General features: G+C 42.1%; 8 non-coding genes across 8 annotated transcripts; all 8 read left to right on the top strand.

Moving 5' to 3' along the window:
* Nucleotides 1-746: 746 nt before the first annotated feature.
* Nucleotides 747-819, top strand: trnap-agg (transfer RNA proline (anticodon AGG)). The gene has a single exon. It is a non-coding gene; the product is annotated as a tRNA-Pro (tRNA).
* A 3,676-nt stretch (nucleotides 820-4,495) lies between these two features.
* On the top strand, nucleotides 4,496-4,566 carry trnap-agg (transfer RNA proline (anticodon AGG)). Its single transcript has one exon. It is a non-coding gene; the product is annotated as a tRNA-Pro (tRNA).
* A 2,238-nt stretch (nucleotides 4,567-6,804) lies between these two features.
* trnap-agg (transfer RNA proline (anticodon AGG)) lies at nucleotides 6,805-6,874 on the top strand. The gene has a single exon. It is a non-coding gene; the product is annotated as a tRNA-Pro (tRNA).
* Nucleotides 6,875-9,135: 2,261 nt separating this feature from the next.
* On the top strand, nucleotides 9,136-9,207 carry trnap-agg (transfer RNA proline (anticodon AGG)). Its single transcript has one exon. It is a non-coding gene; the product is annotated as a tRNA-Pro (tRNA).
* A 1,364-nt stretch (nucleotides 9,208-10,571) lies between these two features.
* Nucleotides 10,572-10,643, top strand: trnap-agg (transfer RNA proline (anticodon AGG)). Its single transcript has one exon. It is a non-coding gene; the product is annotated as a tRNA-Pro (tRNA).
* A 2,277-nt stretch (nucleotides 10,644-12,920) lies between these two features.
* trnap-agg (transfer RNA proline (anticodon AGG)) lies at nucleotides 12,921-12,992 on the top strand. Its single transcript has one exon. It is a non-coding gene; the product is annotated as a tRNA-Pro (tRNA).
* Nucleotides 12,993-15,283: 2,291 nt separating this feature from the next.
* Nucleotides 15,284-15,354, top strand: trnap-agg (transfer RNA proline (anticodon AGG)). The gene has a single exon. It is a non-coding gene; the product is annotated as a tRNA-Pro (tRNA).
* Nucleotides 15,355-17,649: 2,295 nt separating this feature from the next.
* On the top strand, nucleotides 17,650-17,721 carry trnap-agg (transfer RNA proline (anticodon AGG)). The gene has a single exon. It is a non-coding gene; the product is annotated as a tRNA-Pro (tRNA).
* The last annotated feature ends 1,911 nt before the right edge of the window (nucleotides 17,722-19,632 follow it).

Genomic DNA, 19,632 nt, shown 5'->3' with positions numbered 1-19,632 from the left:
GGGGCGGGGCCATTCATATGCTAATTAGGTCAAAGGTCAGCTGTCACAAATGAGTTTGACGAAAGGTGTATCTTATACTCTCTGATGACGTAGCATTAGGAGCCACTACGGTAGCGAGAAGTATGAAAGGCCAAAAAACCCACAATTTGAGGTTGGTTGGGGGTTTTGACGGGTCAACAGAATTTCCAGTAGAGCGTGATTGTGTCCCGCCTGTCACGTTTCCTAAGCCCAACCGAAACCATCCTGTTGTTTATTTTCCTAAACTCAAACCTGTTGTCCCGTCCCGTTATTGCTTTCCTAAACCCCACCGTTTATGGTTTTCCTAAACCCACCGTCCCATTGTTGTCCCCCGCTGTCTGGTAGTAAGCCCACCCACAGCCTTTTTCCTTACCTTAAAGTGGTCGTGTTCATTTCACGGAATTAATGTCACAAACTGTTAACAACGCACTACGTTGTGGTGGTGGCACAGAATGTGTGAAAATTCTGCGTGGCCACCACGGAAAACAATGACAATGTAAAGTCAATAAGAATGACTACTAACCCAACCATTTTGACGGAAAAATTCAAGTTTGAATTTTAGTAAACGTTTTACGTCAAAGGAATTCTGTTGTCCAATGTCATTAAAAGCTGAATCTGGCAGGGACCATAGAAAGACCCAATGTTCAAACTACTTAACCATTGCCTTTCAGTCAATGACAGATCGGAGCTGCATTTCGTGATGAAATTGCTAAAAGCGGTTTTGACGTGGCTCGTTGGTCTAGGGGTATGATTCTCGCTTAGGGTGCGAGAGGTCCCCGGGTTCAAATCCCGGACGAGCCACATGTGTAAATGGGTTGATACCTAATTGAGCATTGAAGTCCAGCTTAGAATCAGTCCATCCAGATAAAAGACAGCAGGGCATGTGTTAGTGTAGAATATTTGACAATATGCTGATATTCTCTTTCTAATTAAAACTGAAGATTTGTTCTCAGCTTTCAGTTGTGATTGATCCTTGACTCTGGCCTGGAAGGACCTGGGATCCCCTAACAAGATAAGTAGGAAGCAAAGTGTAGTAGAGCATTTTTGCAATTTGCATAGCCTGCTCAACTGAAGTAAACGAAGAACTGGGAAAATATGAGGAACAAATGAGCAGGACATAAACCGTAACCATCCTGTTGTGTTTTTTTCCTTAACCCAACCTTCCAGTTTTTGTTCCAAGTCCTGTTGTCTTTCCTAAACCCACCGTCCCGTTGTTGTCTGTCATGGAAACGTAAGCCACCCACAACCTTTCCTTACCTTAACACTCTGGGCCCTGAGGCCATTTTTTACAGTTTAATTTCCGTCTGATTTATTTAATAAAAAAGCTTGTAAAACATCACCCTGTGGCTACAGTCAAGAATATGAACATCATTTTTTTTAGGACAAACTGGGTTATTGGAATATTTGGGTTGCAGTGAGTCCCTTGCATGTTAAAAATGGTTGTAGGGCCTTAAAATAATAAATAAATAAGAATAAATGAATCTTCCAGATATGTATTGAATCACAGACATATAAGTAAAACCTAACCATTTTCCATTCTAAAACACTTGTCATATGTATTGGTAGTCACACTGTGAAGAAATAATCATTGTAACTATACAGTTGACAAATACATGCATTTTTTCCAAAAAAGTCAAGACGTTTGCTCTCATGACATTTACTTATGCCAATATAACATATAATGTCATATTTATGGATATTACACCCCAGCATGTTATACAAGCAAAATGTGTCTAAATAGGGCAGTATTTGGCCCTTCCATAGAGTCTATAGGCATTTTGTCCCCTCTGGCCTTCCATACAAGAGGGGTGCCTTTATCTCCCATTATGGGCATGCACTTCCTGAAAAATAGACAGGACAGACACAGAGCGGGAGATCAGAGATTAGACTAACGATTCAGCGGCAGAGGGTGAGCCAAACGCGATGAATTATGGATATAAAGTGGACCCATCTTGCTATAACAGATGGATTTAAAGCCCAAAAGGCTGAAGTTCCAGGCTGGATAGAAAATCCCCTGTAGAGGCTAGAAAGACGGGAAAAGACCCTCCGTAAAGCCGAAACGTCAGGATTTAAATGAAACAGAAAGTGAGTAAATCGCTGTATGGTTTTCAAGTTCATAAACTATGAATCAGAGGGTTTTTTACTCGTGGGCGAGTGTCCTCGGGCTCAAGGGTTAAAGGGGGCCCTGTTTAAAAATTTACGTGGTGGTGGTACCGAATGTGGGAAAATTCTGTGTGCTTGTTTATCTAAGGCAGCTTGTCTCACAGAATTCATGGTCGCACAACTACTAACACTGCATTACGCGGTGTGGTGGCACGGAATGCGTGAAGAGTTTTGTGTGGCCACCAAGAAAACAATGCCAAAGTGATGTCACTGAGAAGATGACGTAGCATTAGGAGCCACTACGGTAGCGAGAAGTATGAAAGGCCAAAAACCCGCAAATGAGGTTGGTTGAGGTGTTTGACGGGTCAACATAAGTTCCAGTAGAGCGTGATTGTGTCCCGCGCTGTCACGTTTCCTAAGCCCAACCGAAACCATCTCTGTTGTTATTTTCCTAAACTCAAACCTGTTGTCCCAAGTCCCGTTATTGCTTTCCTAAACCCACCGTTTATGGTTTCCTAAACCCAACCGCCCATTGTTGTCCGCGTGTCATGGTATTGTAAGCCCACCCACAGCCCTTTCCTTACTTAAAGTGGTCGTGTTAATTTCACGGAATTAATGGTCACAACTGTTAACAACGCACTACGTGGTGGTGGTGCACAGAATGTGTGAAAATTCTGCGTGGCCACCACGGAAACCAATGACAATGTAAAGTCAATAAGAAATGACGTACTAAACCAACCTTTTTGACGGAAAATCAAGTTTGAATTTTAGTAAAACGTTTTACTTCAAAGGTATTCTGTTGTCCATGTAATTAGAAAGCTGAATCTGGCAGGGAGCCATAGAAACTACCCAATGTCAAACTACTTAACCATTGCCTTTCAAGTCAATGACAGATCGAGCTGCATTTCCGTGATGAACAATTGCTAAAAGCGGTTTGCCGTGGCTCGTTGTCTAGGGTATGATTCTCGCTTAGGGTGCGAGCGGTCCCGGGTTCAAATCCCGGACGAGCCCATAGGTGTAAAATGGTGTTGATACCTAATTGAGCATTGAAGTCCAGCTTAGAATCAAGTCCATCCAGATAAAAGACAGCAGGTGCTGTGTTAGTGTAGAATATTTGACAATAATGCTGATATTCTCTTTCTAATTAAAACTGAAGATTTGTTCTCAGCTTTTCAAGTTGTGATTGATCCTTGACTCTGGCCTGGAAGACCTGGGATCCCCTAACAAGAATAAGTAGGAAGCAAAAAGGTGTAGTAGAGCATTTTTGCAACTTTGCATAGCCTGCTTCAACTGAAGTAAACAGAAGAACTGGGAAAAATATGAGGAACAAATGAGCAGGACATCAACCGTAACCATCCTGTTTGTTTTTTTTCCTTAACCCAACCTTCCAGTTTTTTGTTCCAAGTCCTGTTATTGCTTGCCTAAACCCAACCGTCCCGTTGTTGTTCCGCGTGTCATGGAAAAGTAAGGCCACCCACCAGCCTTTCCTTACCTTAAAGGGGGCCTGTGTAAAAATGTTAACACCGCACACGTTGTGGTGGTACCAAATGTGGGAATTCTGTGAGCTTGTTGATCGAGGAAGCTTGGTCTTCATAGATTCCTGGTCGCACAAACATTAACACCGCATTACGCGCTGGTGGCACGGAATGCGTGAAAATTTTGTGTGGCCACCACGGAAACAATGCCAAAGTGCTGTCACTGAGAAGAGACGTAGCATTAGGAGCCACTACGGTAGTGAGAAGTATGAAAGGCCAAAAAAAACCGCAAAGGGAGGTTGTTGAGGTGTTTGACGGGTCACCAGAAGATCCAGTAGAGCGTGATCGTGTCCCGTCTGTCACGTTTCCTAAGCCACCAAAACCATCCTGTTGTTATTTTCCTAAACTCAAACCTGTTGTCCCAAGTCCCGTTATTGCTTTCCTAAACCCAACCGTTTATGGTTTTCCTAAACCAACCGTCCCATTGTTGTCCCGCGTGTCATGGTATTGTAAGCCCACCCACAAGCCTTTCCTTACCTTAAAGTGGTCGTGTTCATTTCACGGAATTAATTGGTCCAAACTGTTAACAACGCACTACGTTGTGGTGGTGGCACAGAATTTGTGAAAATCTGCGTGGGCCACCACGGAAAACAATGACAATGTAACAGTCAATACGAATGACGTACTAAACCCAACCATTTTTGACGGAAAAATTCAGTTTGAATTTTAGTAAAACGTTTTTACGTCAAAGGTATTCTGTTGTCCAATGTAATTGAAAGCTGAATCTGGCAGGGAACCATAGAAAGACCCAATGTCAAACTACTTAACCATTGCCTTTCAAGTCAATGACAGATCGGAGCTGCATTTCCGTGATGAAAATTGCTAAAAGCGTTTGACGTGGCTCGTTGGTCTAGGGGTATGATTCTCGCTTAGGGTGCGAGAGGTCCCGGTTCCAATCCCGGACGAGCCCAAAGTGTAAAATGGGTGTTGACCTAATTGAGCATTGAAGTCCAGCTTAGAATCAAGTCCATCCAGATAAAAGACAGCAGTGCATGTTTAGTGTAGAATATTTGACAATAATGCTGATATTCTCTTTCTTAAAACTGAAGACTTTGTTCTCAGCTTTAAAGTTGTGAATTGATCCTTGACTCTGCCTTGGAAGGACCTGGAATCCCCTAACAATACGTAGGAGCAAAAGTGTAGTAGAGCATTTTTGCAACTTTGCATAGCCTGCTTCAACTGAAGTAAACAGAAGAACTGGGAAAAAGAGGAACAAATGAGCAGACATAAACCGTAACCATCCTGTTGTTTTTTTTCTTACCAAACCTTCCAGTTTTTGTTCCAAGTCCTGTTATTGCTTTCCTAAACCCAACCGTCCCGTTGTTGTCCCGCGTGTCATGGAAACGTAAGGCCACCCACAAGCCTTTCCTTACTTAACACTCTGCCCCTGAGGCCATTTTTACAGTTTAATTTCCGTCTGGATTTATTTATAAAAAGCTTGTAAACCTCACCCTGGTTCTACAGTCAGATATGAACATCATTTTTTTTAGGACAACTGGGTTATTGGAATATTGGGTTGCAGTGAGGTCACTTGCATGTTAAAATGGTTGTAGGCCTTAAGATAAATAAATAAATAATTGAATCTTCCAGATATGTAGTGAAATCACGGACATATAATAAAACCTAAGCCATTTTCCATTGTAAAACACTTGTCATATGTCTTGGAAGTCACACTGTGCAGAAATAACCATTGTACTTATACAGTTGACAAAATACATGCATTTTTTTCCAAAAAAGTCAGACGTTTTGCTCTCATGACATTTACTTATGCCAATAATAATAATAATATGTCATATTTTATTGATATTACACCCCCAGCATGTTACACAAGCAAATATGTGTCTAAATAGGCATTCTTGGCCTTCCATAGAGTCTATAGCATTTTTGTCCCCTCGGCCTTCCATACAAGAGGGTGCCTTTATCTCCCATATTGGCATGCACTTCCTGAAAAATAGACAGGACAGACACAGAGCGGGAGATCAGAGATTAGACAAACGATTCAGCGGCAGAGGTGAGCCAAAACGCGATGAATTATGGATATAAGTGGACCAATCTTGGCTATAACAGTATGGATTTAAAGCCCAAAGAGGCTGAAGTTCCAGGCTGGATAGAAAATCCCCTGTAGAGGTTAGAAAGACGGGAAAAGACCTCCGTAAGCCAAACGTCAGGATTTAAACGAAACAGAAAGTGAGTAAATCGCTTGTATGGTTCAAAGTTATTAAACTATGAATCAGAGGTACTTTTTTACTCGTGGGCGAGTGTCTCGGGCTCAGAGGGTTAAAGGGGGCCTGTTTAAAAAATGTTACGTGGTGGTGGTACCGAATGTGGGAAAATTCTGTGGTGCTTGTTTATCTAGGGCAGCTTGTCTCACAGAATTCATGGTCGCACAAACTACTAACACTGCATTACGCTGTGGTGGCACGGAATGCGTGAAAATTTTGTGTGGCCACCAAGGAAACATGCCAAAGTGATGTCACTGAGAAGATGACGTAGCATTAGGAGCCACTACGGTAGCGAGAAGTATGAAAGGCCAAAAACCCGCAAATTGAGGTTGGTTGAGGTGTTTGACGGGTCAACAGAAGTTCAGTAGAGCGTTGATTGTGTCCCGCCTGTCACTTTCCTAAGCCCACCGAAACATCCTGTTGTTATTTTCTAACCTCAACCTGTTGTCCCAGTCCCGTTATTGCTTTTCTAAACCCAACCGTTTGGTTTTCCTAAACCCAACCGTCCCATTGTTTCCCGCGTGTCATGGTATTGTAGCCCACCCCCCAGCCTTTCCTTACCTTAAAGTGGTCGTGTTCATTTCACGGAATTAATGGTCACAAACTGTTAACAACGCACTACGTGGTGGTGGTGGCACAGAATGTGTGAAAATTCTGCGTGGCCACCACGGAAAACAATGACAATGTAAAGTCAATAAGAAATGACGTACTAAACCCAACCATTTTTGACGGAAAATTCAAGTTTGAATTTTAGTAAAACGTTTTTACGTCAAAGGTATTCTGTTGTCCAATGTAATTAGAAAGCTGAATATGGCAGGGAGCCATAGAAAGACCCAATGTCAAACTACTTAACCATTGCCTTTCAAGTCAATGACAGATCGGAGCTGCATTTCCGTGATGAAAAATTGCTAAAAAGCGGTTTGACGTGCTCGTTGGTCTAGGGGTATGATTCTCGCTTAGGGTGCGAGAGGTCCGGGTTCAAATCCCGACGAGCCCAAATGTGTAAAATGGTGTTGATACCTAATGAGCATTGAAGTCCAGCTTAGAATCAAATCCATCCAGATAAAAGACAGCAGGTGCATGTGTTAGTGTAGAATTTTGACATAATGCTGATATTCTCTTTCTAATTAAACTGAAGACTTTGTTCTCAGCTTTCAAGTTGTGATTGATCCTTGACTCTGGCCTTGGAAGGACCTGGGATCCCCTAACAAGATAAGTAGGAAGCAAAAGTGTAGTAGAGCATTTTGCAACTTTGCATAGCCTGCTTCAAACTGAAGTAAACAGAAGACTGGGAAAAATATGAGGAACAATGAGCAGGACATAAACCGTAACCATCCTGTTGTTTTTTTTTCCTTAACCCAACCTTCCAGTTTTTGTTCCAGTCCTGTTATTGCTTTCCTAAACCCAACCGTCCCGTTGTTTTCCCGCTGTCATGGAAACGTAAGGCCACCCACAAGCCTTTCCTTACCTTAACACTCTGGGCCCTGAGGCCATTTTTACAGTTTAATTTCCGTCTGGATTTATTAATAAAAAAGCTTGTAAAACATCAACCCTGTTGTCTACAGTCAAGATATGAACCATTTTTTTTAGGACACCTGGGTTGGAATTTTGGGTTGCAGTGAGGTCACTTGCATGTTAAAAATGGTTGAGGGCCTTAAAGATAAATAATAAATAAATAAATAAATGAATCTTCCAGATATGTATTGAAATCACAGACATATAAGTAAAACCTAAGCCATTTTCCATTCTAAAACACTTGTCATATGTTATTGGGAGTCACACTGTGAGAAATATCATTGTACCTTATACAGTTGACAAAATACATGCATTTTTTTCCAAAAAAGTCAACGTTTTGCTCTCATGACATTTACTTATGCCAATAATAACATAATAATGTCATATTATTGATATTACACCCACAGCAATGTTATACAAGCAAATATGTGTCTAAATAGGGCATTATTTGGCCTTCCATAGAGTCTATAGGCATTTTTGTCCCCTCTGCCTTCCATACAAGAGGGTGCCTTTATCTCCCATATATGGCATGCACTTCCTGAAAAAGACAGGACAGACACAGAGCGGAGATCAAGATTAGACGAACGATTCAGCGGCAGAGGTGAGCCAAAACGCGATGAATTATGGATATAAGTGGACCAATCTTGGCTATAACAGTATGGATTTAAGCCCAAAGAGGCTGAAGTTCCAGGCTGGATAGAAAATCCCCTGTAGAGGCTAGAAAGACGGGAAAGACCTCCGTAAAGCCGAAAACGTCAGGATTTAAATGAAACAGAAAGTGAGTAAATCGCTTGTATGGTTCAAAAGTTATTAACTATGAATCAGAGGTACTTTTTTACTCGTGGCGAGTGTCTCGGGCTCAGAGGGTTAAAGGGGGCCTGTTTAAAAAATGTTACTTGGTGGTGGTACCGAATGTGGGAAAATTCTGTGTGCTTGTTTATCTAGGGCAGCTTGTCTCACAGAATTCATGGTCGCACAAACTACTACACTGCATTACGCGGTGGTGGCACGGAATGCGTGAAGATTTTGTGTGGCCACCAAGGAAAACAATGCCAAAGTGATGTCACTGAGAAGATGACGTAGCATTAGAGCCACTACGGTAGCGGAAGTATGAAAGGCCAAAAACCCGCAATTGAGGTTGGTTGAGGGTGTTTGACGGGTCAACAGAAGTTCCAGTAGAGCGGATTGTGTCCCGCCTGTCACGTTTCCTAAGCCCAACCGAAACCATCCTGTTTTTATTTTCCTAAACTCAAACCTGTTGTCCCCAGTCCCGTTATTGCTTTCCTAAACCCACCGTTTATGGTTTTCCTAAACCCAACCGTCATTGTTGTCCCGCGTGTCATGGTATTGTAAGCCCACCCACAAGCCTTTCCTTCCTTAAAGTGGTCGTGTTCATTTCACGGATTAATGGTCACAAACTGTTAACAACGCACTACGTGGTGGTGGTGGCACAGAATGTGTGAAAATTCTGCGTGGCCACCACGGAAAACAATGACAATGTAAAGTCAATAAGAAATGACGTACTAAACCCAACCATTTTTGACGGAAAAATTCAAGTTTGAATTTTAGTAAAACGTTTTACGTCAAAGGTATTCTGTTGTCCAATGTAATTAGAAAGCTGAATCTGGCAGGGGAGCCATAGAAAGACCCAATGTCAAACTACTTAACCATTGCCTTTCAAGTCAATGACAGATCGGAGCTGCATTTCCGTGATGAAAAATTGCTAAAAAGCGGTTTGACGTGGCTCGTTGGTCTAGGGGTATGATTCTCGCTTAGGGTGCGAGAGGTCCCGGGTTCAAATCCCGGACGAGCCCATAGGTGTAAAATGGTGTTGATACCTAATTGAGCATTGAAGTCCAGCTTAGAATCAAGTCCATCCAGATAAAAGACAGCAGGTGCATGTGTTAGTGTAGAATATTTGACAATAATGCTGATATTCTCTTTCTAATTAAACTGAAGACTTTGTTCTCAGCTTTCAAGTTGTGATTGATCCTTGACTCTGGCCTTGGAAGGACCTGGGATCCCCTAACAATAAGTAGGAAGCAAAGTGTAGTAGAGCATTTTTGCAACTTTGCATAGCCTGCTTCAACTGAAGTAAACAGAAGAACTGGGAAAAAATTGAGGAACAAATGAGCAGGACATAAACCGTAACCATCCTGTTGTTTTTTTCCTTAACCCAACCTTCCAGTTTTTGTTCCAAGTCCTGTTATTGCTTTCCTAAACCCAACCGTCCCGTTGTTGTCCGCGTGTCATGGAAAAGTAAGGCCACCCACAAGCCTTTCCTTACCTTAAAGGGGGCCTGTGTAAAAAATGTTAACACCCGCACAACGTGGTGGTGGTACCAAATGTGGGAAAATTCTGTGAGCTTGTTGATCGAGGGAAGCTTGGTCTTAGAATTCCTGGTCGCACAAACTATTAACACCGCATTACGCGCTGGTGGCACGGAATGCGTGAAAATTTGTGTGGCCACCACGGAAAACAATGCCAAAGTGATGTCACTGAGAAGATGACGTAGCATTAGGAGCCACTACGGTAGTGAGAAGTATGAAGGCCAAAAAACCGCAAAGGGAGGTTGGTTGAGGTGTTTGACGGTCAACAGAAGATCCAGTAGAGCGTGATCGTGTCCCGTCTGTCACGTTTCCTAAGCCCAACCAAAACCATCCTGTTGTTATTTTCCTAAACTCAAACCTGTTGTCCCAAGTCCCGTTATTGCTTTCCTAAACCCAACCGTTTATGGTTTTCCTAAACCCAACCGTCCCATTGTTGTCCCGCGTGTCATGGTATTGTAAGCCCACCCACAAGCCTTTCCTTACCTTAAAGTGGTCGTGTTCATTTCACGGAATTAATGGTCACAAACTGTTAACAACGCACTACGTGGTGGTGGTGGCACAGAATGTGTGAAAATTCTGCGTGGCCACCACGGAAAACAATGACAATGTAAAGTCAATAGAAATGACGTACTAAACCCAACCATTTTTGACGGAAAAATTCAAGTTTGAATTTTAGTAAAACGTTTTACGTCAAAGGTATTCTGTTGTCCAATGTAATTAGAAAGCTGAATCTGGCAGGGGAACCATAGAAAGACCCAATGTCAAACTACTTAACCATTGCCTTTCAAGTCAATGACAGATCGGAGCTGCATTTCCGTGATGAAAAATTGCTAAAAGCGGTTTGACGTGGCTCGTTGGTCTAGGGGTATGATTCTCGCTTAGGGTGCGAGAGGTCCCGGGTTCAAATCCCGGACGAGCCCAAAGGTGTAAAATGGTGTTGATACCTAATTGAGCATTGAAGTCCAGCTTAGAATCAAGTCCATCCAGATAAAGACAGCAGGTGCATGTGTTAGTGTAGAATATTGACAATAATGCTGATATTCTCTTTCTAATTAAAACTGAAGACTTTGTTCTCAGCTTTCAAGTTGTGATTGATCCTTGACTCTGGCCTTGGAAGGACCTGGGATCCCCTAACAAGATAAGTAGGAAGCAAAAGTGTAGTAGAGCATTTTTGCAACTTTGCATAGCCTGCTTCAACTGAAGTAAACAGAAGAACTGGGAAAATATGAGGAACAAATGAGCAGGACATAACCGTAACCATCCTGTTGTTTTTTCCTTAACCCAACCTTCCAGTTTTTGTTCCAAGTCCTGTTATTGCTTTCCTAAACCCAACCGTCCCGTTGTTGTCCCGCGTGTCATGGAAACGTAAGGCCACCCACAAGCCTTTCCTTACCTTAACACTCTGGGCCCTGAGGCCATTTTTACAGTTTAATTTCCGTCTGGATTTATTTAATAAAAAAGCTTGTAAAACACAACCCTGTTGTCTACAGTCAAGATATGAACATCATTTTTTTTAGGACAAACTGGGTTATTGGAATATTTGGGTTGCAGTGAGGTCACTTGCATGTTAAAATGGTTGTAGGCCTTAAGATAAATAAATAAATAAATGAATCTTCCAGATATGTATTGAAATCACGGACATATAAGTAAAACCTAAGCCATTTTCCATTGTAAACACTTGTCATATGTCTTGGAAGTCACACTGTGAAGAAATAACCATTGTAACTTATACAGTTGACAAAATACATGCATTTTTTCCAAAAAAGTCAAGACGTTTTGCTCTCATGACATTTACTTATGCCAATAATAATATAATAATGTCATATTTTATTGATATTACACCCACAGCAATGTTACACAAGCAAATATGTGTCTAAATAGGGCATTCTTTGGCCTTCCATAGAGTCTATAGGCATTTTTGTCCCCTCTGGCCTTCCATACAAGAGGGTGCCTTTATCTCCCATATATGGCATGCACTTCCTGAAAAATAGACAGGACAGACACAGAGCGGGAGATCAGAGATTAGACAAACGATTCAGCGGCAGAGGTGAGCCAAAACGCGATGAATTATGGATATAGTGGACCAATCTTGGCTATAACAGTATGGATTTAAAGCCCAAAGAGGCTGAAGTTCCAGGCTGGATAGAAATCCCCTGTAGAGGTTAGAAGACGGGAAAAAGACCTCCGTAAAGCCAAAAACGTCAGGATTTAAACGAAACAGAAAGTGAGTAAATCGCTTGTATGTTTCAAAAGTTATTAAACTATGAATCAGAGGTACTTTTTTACTCGTGGGCGAGTGTCTCGGGCTCAGAGGGTTAAAGGGGGCCTGTTTAAAAAATGTTACGTGGTGGTGGTACCGAATGTGGGAAAATTCTGTGTGCTTGTTTATCTAGGGCAGCTTGGTCTCACAGAATTCATGGTCGCACAAACTACTAACACTGCATTACGCGTGGTGGCACGGAATGCGTGAAAATTTTGTGTGGCCACCAAGGAAAACAATGCCAAAGTGATGTCACTGAGAAGATGACGTAGCATTAGGAGCCACTACGGTAGCGAGAAGTATGAAAGGCCAAAACCCGCAAATTGAGGTTGGTTGAGGTGTTTGACGGGTCAACAGAAGTTCCAGTAGAGCGTGATTGTGTCCCGCCTGTCACGTTTCCTAAGCCCAACCGAAACCATCCTGTTGTTATTTTCCTAAACTCAAACCTGTTGTCCCAAGTCCCGTTATTGCTTTCCTAAACCCAACCGTTTATGGTTTTCCTAAACCCAACCGTCCCATTGTTGTCCCGCGTGTCATGGTATTGTAAGCCCACCCACAAGCCTTTCCTTACCTTAAAGTGGTCGTGTTCATTTCACGGAATTAATGGTCACAAACTGTTAACAACGCACTACGTGGTGGTGGTGGCACAGAATGTGTGAAAATTCTGCGTGGCCACCACGGAAAACAATGACAATGTAAAGTCAATAAGAAATGACGTACTAAACCCAACCATTTTTGACGGAAAAATTCAAGTTTGAATTTTAGTAAAACGTTTTACGTCAAAGGTATTCTGTTGTCCAATGTAATTAGAAAGCTGAATCTGGCAGGGGAGCCATAGAAAGACCCAATGTCAAACTACTTAACCATTGCCTTTCAAGTCATGACAGATCGGAGCTGCATTTCCGTGATGAAAAATTGCTAAAAAGCGGTTTGACGTGGCTCGTTGGTCTAGGGGTATGATTCTCGCTTAGGGTGCGAGAGGTCCCGGGTTCAAATCCCGGACGAGCCCAAATGTGTAAAATGGTGTTGATACCTAATTGAGCATTGAAGTCCAGCTTAGAATCAAGTCCATCCAGATAAAAGACAGCAGGTGCATGTGTTAGTGTAGAATATTTGACAATAATGCTGATATTCTCTTTCTAATTAAAACTGAAGACTTTGTTCTCAGCTTTCAAGTTGTGATTGATCCTTGACTCTGGCCTTGGAAGGACCTGGGATCCCCTAACAAGATAAGTAGGAAGCAAAAGTGTAGTAGAGCATTTTTGCAACTTTGCATAGCCTGCTTCAACTGCAGTAAACAGAAGAACTGGGAAAAATATGAGGAACAATTGAGGAGGACATAAACCGTAACCATCCTGTTGTTTTTTTCCTAAACCCAACCTTCCCGTTTTTGTCCCAAGTCCTGTTATTGCTTTCCTAAACCCAACCGTCCCGTTGTTGTCCCGCGTGTCATGGAAACGTAAGGCCACCCACAAGCCTTTCCTTACCTTAACACTCTGGGCCCTGAGGCCATTTTTACAGTTTAATTTCCGTCTGGATTTATTTAATAAAAAAGCTTGTAAAACATCAACCCTGTTGTCTACAGTCAAGATATGAACATCATTTTTTTTAGGACAAACTGGGTTATTGGAATATTTGGGTTGCAGTGAGGTCACTTGCATGTTAAAAATGGTTGTAGGGCCTTAAAGATAAATAAATAAATAAATGAATCTTCCAGATATGTATTGAAATCACGGACATATAAGTAAAACCTAAGCCATTTTCCATTGTAAAACACTTGTCATATGTCTTGGAAGTCACACTGTGAAGAAATAACCATTGTAACTTATACAGTTGACAAAATACATGCATTTTTTCCAAAAAAGTCAAGACGTTTTGCTCTCATGACATTTACTTATGCCAATAATAATATAATAATGTCATATTTTATTGATATTACACCCACAGCAATGTTACACAAGCAAATATGTGTCTAAATAGGGCATTCTTTGGCCTTCCATAGAGTCTATAGGCATTTTTGTCCCCTCTGGCCTTCCATACAAGAGGGGTGCCTTTATCTCCCATATATGGGCATGCACTTCCTGAAAAATAGACAGGACAGACACAGAGCGGGAGATCAGAGATTAGACAAACGATTCAGCGGCAGAGGTGAGCCAAAACGCGATGAATTATGGATATAAAGTGGACCAATCTTGGCTATAACAGTATGGATTTAAAGCCCAAAGAGGCTGAAGTTCCAGGCTGGATAGAAAATCCCCTGTAGAGGTTAGAAAGACGGGAAAAAGACCTCCGTAAAGCCAAAAACGTCAGGATTTAAACGAAACAGAAAGTGAGTAAATCGCTTGTATGGTTCAAAAGTTATTAAACTATGAATCAGAGGTACTTTTTTACTCGTGGGCGAGTGTCTCGGGCTCAGAGGGTTAAAGGGGGCCTGTTTAAAAAATGTTACGTGGTGGTGGTACCGAATGTGGGAAAATTCTGTGTGCTTGTTTATCTAGGGCAGCTTGGTCTCACAGAATTCATGGTCGCACAAACTACTAACACTGCATTACGCGGTGGTGGCACGGAATGCGTGAAAATTTTGTGGCCACCAAGGAAAACAATGCCAAAGTGATGTCACTGAGAAGATGACGTAGCATTAGGAGCCACTACGGTAGCGAGAAGTATGAAAGGCCAAAAACCCGCAAATTGAGGTTGGTTGAGGTGTTTGACGGGTCAACAGAAGTTCCAGTAGAGCGTGATTGTGTCCCGCCTGTCACGTTTCCTAAGCCCAACCGAAACCATCCTGTTGTTATTTTCCTAAACTCAAACCTGTTGTCCCAAGTCCCGTTATTGCTTTCCTAAACCCAACCGTTTATGGTTTTCCTAAACCCAACCGTCCCATTGTTGTCCCGCGTGTCATGGTATTGTAAGCCCACCCACAAGCCTTTCCTTACCTTAAAGTGGTCGTGTTCATTTCACGGAATTAATGGTCACAAACTGTTAACAACGCACTACGTGGTGGTGGTGGCACAGAATGTGTGAAAATTCTGCGTGGCCACCACGGAAAACAATGACAATGTAAAGTCAATAGAAATGACGTACTAAACCCACCATTTTTGACGGAAAAATTCAAGTTTGAATTTAGTAAAACGTTTTACGTCAAAGGTATTCTGTTGTCCAATGTAATTAGAAAGCTGAATCTGGCAGGGGAGCCATAGAAAGACCCAATGTCAAACTACTTAACCATTGCCTTTCAAGTCAATGACAGATCGGAGCTGCATTTCCGTGATGAAAAATTGCTAAAAAGCGGTTTGACGTGGCTCGTTGGTCTAGGGTATGATTCTCGCTTAGGGTGCGAGAGGTCCCGGGTTCAAATCCCGGACGAGCCAAAAGTGTAAAATGGTGTTGATACCTAATTGAGCATTGAAGTCCAGCTTAGAATCAAGTCCATCCAGATAAAAGACAGCAGTGCATGTGTTAGTGTAGAATATTTGACAATAATGCTGATATTCTCTTTCTAATTAAAACTGAAGACTTTGTTCTCAGCTTTCAAGTTGTGATTGATCCTTGACTCTGGCCTTGGAAGGACCTGGGATCCCCTAACAAGATAAGTAGGAAGCAAAGTGTAGTAGAGCATTTTTGCAACTTTGCATAGCCTGCTTCAACTGCAGTAAACAGAAGAACTGGGAAAAATATGAGGAACAAATGAGCAGGACATAAACCGTAACCATCCTGTTGTTTTTTTCCTTAACCCAACCTTCCAGTTTTTGTTCCAAGTCCTGTTATTGCTTTCCTAAACCCAACCGTCCCGTTGTTGTCCCGCGTGTCATGGAAACGTAAGGCCACCCACAAGCCTTTCCTTACCTTAACACTCTGGGCCCTGAGGCCATTTTTACAGTTTAATTTCCGTCTGGATTTATTTAATAAAAAGCTTGTAAAACATCAACCCTGTTGTCTACAGTCAAGATATGAACATCATTTTTTTTAGGACAAACTGGGTTATTGGAATATTTGGGTTGCAGTGAGGTCACTTGCATGTTAAAAATGGTTGTAGGGCCTTAAAGATAAATAAATAAATAAATAAATGAATCTTCCAGATATGTATTGAAATCACAGACATATAAGTAAACCTAAGCCATTTTCCATTCTAAAACACTTGTCATATGTATTGGGAGTCACACTGTGAAGAAATAATCATTGTAACTTATACAGTTGACAAAATACATGCATTTTTCCAAAAAGTCAAGACGTTTTGCTCTCATGACATTTACTTATGCCAATAATAACATAATAATGTCATATTTATTGATATTACACCCACAGCAATGTTATACAAGCAAATATGTGTCTAAATAGGGCATTATTTGGCCTTCCATAGAGTCTATAGGCATTTTTGTCCCCTCTGGCCTTCCATACAAGAGGGGTGCCTTTATCTCCCATATATGGGCATGCACTTCCTGAAAAATAGACAGGACAGACACAGAGCGGGAGATCAGAGATTAGACAACGATTCAGCGGCAGAGGTGAGCCAAAACGCGATGAATTATGGATATAAAGTGGACCAATCTTGGCTATAACAGTATGGATTTAAAGCCCAAAGAGGCTGAAGTTCCAGGCTGGATAGAAAATCCCCTGTAAAGGCTAGAAAGACGGGAAAAAGACCTCCGTAAAGCCGAAAACGTCAGGATTTAAACGAAACAGAAAGTGAGTAAATCGCTTGTATGGTTCAAAAGTTATTAAACTATGAATCAGAGGTACTTTTTACTCGTGGGCGAGTGTCTCGGGCTCAGAGGGTTAAAGGGGGCCTGTTTAAAAAATGTTACGTGGTGGTGGTACCGAATGTGGGAAAATTCTGTGTGCTTGTTTATCTAGGGCAGCTTGGTCTCACAGAATTCATGGTCGCACAAACTACTAACACTGCATTACGTGGTGGTGGCACGGAAAGCGTGAACATTTTGTGTGGCCACCAAGGAAAACAATGCCAAAGTGATGTCACTGAGAAGATGACGTAGCATTAGGAGCCACTACGGTAGCGGGAAGTATGAAAGGCCAAAAACCCGCAAAGGGAGGTTGGTTGAGGTGTTTGACGGTTCAACAGAAGATCCAGTAGAGCGTGATCGTGTCCCGTCTGTCACGTTTCCTAAGCCCAACCAAAACCATCCTGTTGTTATTTTCCTAAACTCAAACCTGTTGTTGTCCCAAGTCCCGTTATTGCTTTCCTAAACCCAACCATTTATGGTTTTCCTAAACCCAACCGTCCCATTGTTGTCCCGCGTGTCATGGTAACGTAAGCCCACCCACAAGCCTTTCCTTACCTTAAAGTGGTTGTGTTCATTTCACGGAATTAATGGTCACAAACTGTTAACAACGCACTACGTGGTGGTGGTGGCACAGAATGTGTGAAAATTCTGTGTGGCCACCACGGAAAACAATGCCAATGTAAAGTCAATAAGAAATGACGTACTAAACCCAACCATTTTTGACGGAAAAATTCAAGTTTGAATTTTAGTAAAACATTTTACGTCAAAGGTATTCTGTTGTCCAATGTAATTAGAAAGCTGAATCTGGCAGGGGAGCCATAGAAAGACCCAATGTTAAAAACTACTTAACTATTGCCTTTCAAGTCAATGACAGATCGGAGCTGCATTTCCGTGATGAAAAATTGCTAAAAAGCAGTTTTACGTGGCTCGTTGGTCTAGGGGTATGATACTCGCTTAGGGTGCGAGAGGTCCCGGGTTCAAATCCCGGACGAGCCCAAAGGGTAAAATGGTGTTGATACCTAATTGAGCATTGAAGTCCAGCTTAGAATGAAGTCCATCCAGATAAATGACAGCAGGTGTTTGTGTAGAATATTTGGCAATAATGCTGATATTCTCTTTCTAATTAAAACTGAAGACTTTGTTCTCAGCTTTCAATTTGTGATTGATCCTTGACCCTGGCCTTGGAAGGACCTGGGATCCCCTAATAAGATAAGTAGGAAGCAAAAGTGTAGTAGAGCATTTTTGCAACTTTGCATAGCCTGCTTCAACTGCAGTAAACAGAAGAACTTTGGAAAATATGAGGAACAATTGAGCAGGACATAAACCGTAACCATCCTGTTGTTTTTTTCCTAAACCCAACCTTCCCTTTTTTGTACCAAGTCCTGTTATTGCTTTCCTAAACCCAACTGTCCGGTTGAGCAGCTGGATGCGGCACTGGAATTGCAGTGCGACCAGCTTTGGAAGGGAGAGACCAGAAGCCGATTGGCCAGGAACAGCCGAAGGAAGGGTAGAAGGGATGAAGGGATGAAGGGATGAATGGATGCATGTGAGACATGAAAGACAAAGGGAGCAGGCACATGGGGAAACACCACCTGACCCCCGCCAGAGAGCTGGTGATGATTGTTGTGGCCGTCAAGGCCTCGTGATGTCGTTCGGTGGAGGAGAGGAGATCCGGGCAAAGCCGAGGCATGGTGACCGCGGACCACAATCGGCGCCGTTGAGACATATGACGGGATCCAACTGCTGCGGCATGACTGAAACATTCCGCATTTCGAATAGATCGTCGTTGACATCAGGTGAGTTTAGCCATAGCTCCGGACCCATGACTAAGAGCGTAAAACGCTGACTCTCTTGCGTCAAACAATCAGAGACACGAGCCTGGCTGCGCAGCACGGTATATGTAGGTTTATCTGATGATTAGAGGTTTGGTTTAGGCGTGGCCCTGCTCCCGAACCTTAGGTAACAAATTATCTCCATTAATTAATATGGAAGTTGTAATACTGACCATAATTTCCCTTTGTAACTAATCACTTTGAATGAAACTTCATAAAAACTGAAGTAAAGACTGATCACGATTGTTTATAATTTACAGACATTTCACAGTCCAGAGTAGCAGGTCCTACACATCCTCAACTTAAGGTATTTTCACGAACCATGCAAGGCAAAAGGAAAAGGTCCTTTAACAGCGAGTGGTATAAACAACACCCACGGCTTGGGTACTCCCAAAGCCAAAACTCTGGCCACTGTTTTGCATGTTGACACTTCTCTTCGCCAAACATCCCAGCATCTGTACTCACAACTGAGATTCTCTCATTGGAAAAAGGCAATGTTTTGTGGTCTTATGGCCTATGTGAAAACATTTTGTAGATGAAGAATGAGGAAGAGCAAGAACTAGCTACCTCTATTGCACTTTCTTACTGTTATTAGAATCCTCTATTGTTCATGGTTTACATCATTTATTTTGTATTTCTAATAATTACCCAGTGTTCTTTAACCAAATCTTTCTTTCCAGTAGGCCTACTCAACAGAAGACAGGAGACAAATTAAAATTATTCTTGCAGCAAGGGAAGCCTCTGTGTCACCTCTGACACTTCTGAGCAACTTCGAAAATCTTCCCCTGAGAGCAGTCTCTTTATTCAAAAAGTGAAGCAGGTTACATTGTCAAATTTACAGCGTGGGAGTGGTTGCTGATGGGGTATTTGTGCTGAGCAGAAGCAGTGCAATGCACCGAAGGTCAGTTGTCTGCTTCAGCTCATGTGGGAGACACATACTCATGTATATACACAGAAACTAAGGTACACACAGGACTTACACACAGAAACCCAGGCCTGAGTTTCCTATGCTAGGTATGAAGATTACAACCATATGTAGTGGAGAAACGGTTAAGATCGAAGGACACACTAATCA

This window comes from Etheostoma spectabile, unplaced genomic scaffold (genome assembly GCF_008692095.1).
Source record: "Etheostoma spectabile isolate EspeVRDwgs_2016 unplaced genomic scaffold, UIUC_Espe_1.0 scaffold00018672, whole genome shotgun sequence".
Classification (NCBI taxonomy): domain Eukaryota; kingdom Metazoa; phylum Chordata; class Actinopteri; order Perciformes; family Percidae; genus Etheostoma; species Etheostoma spectabile.
This window is presented reverse-complemented; position numbering and strand designations above follow the sequence as displayed.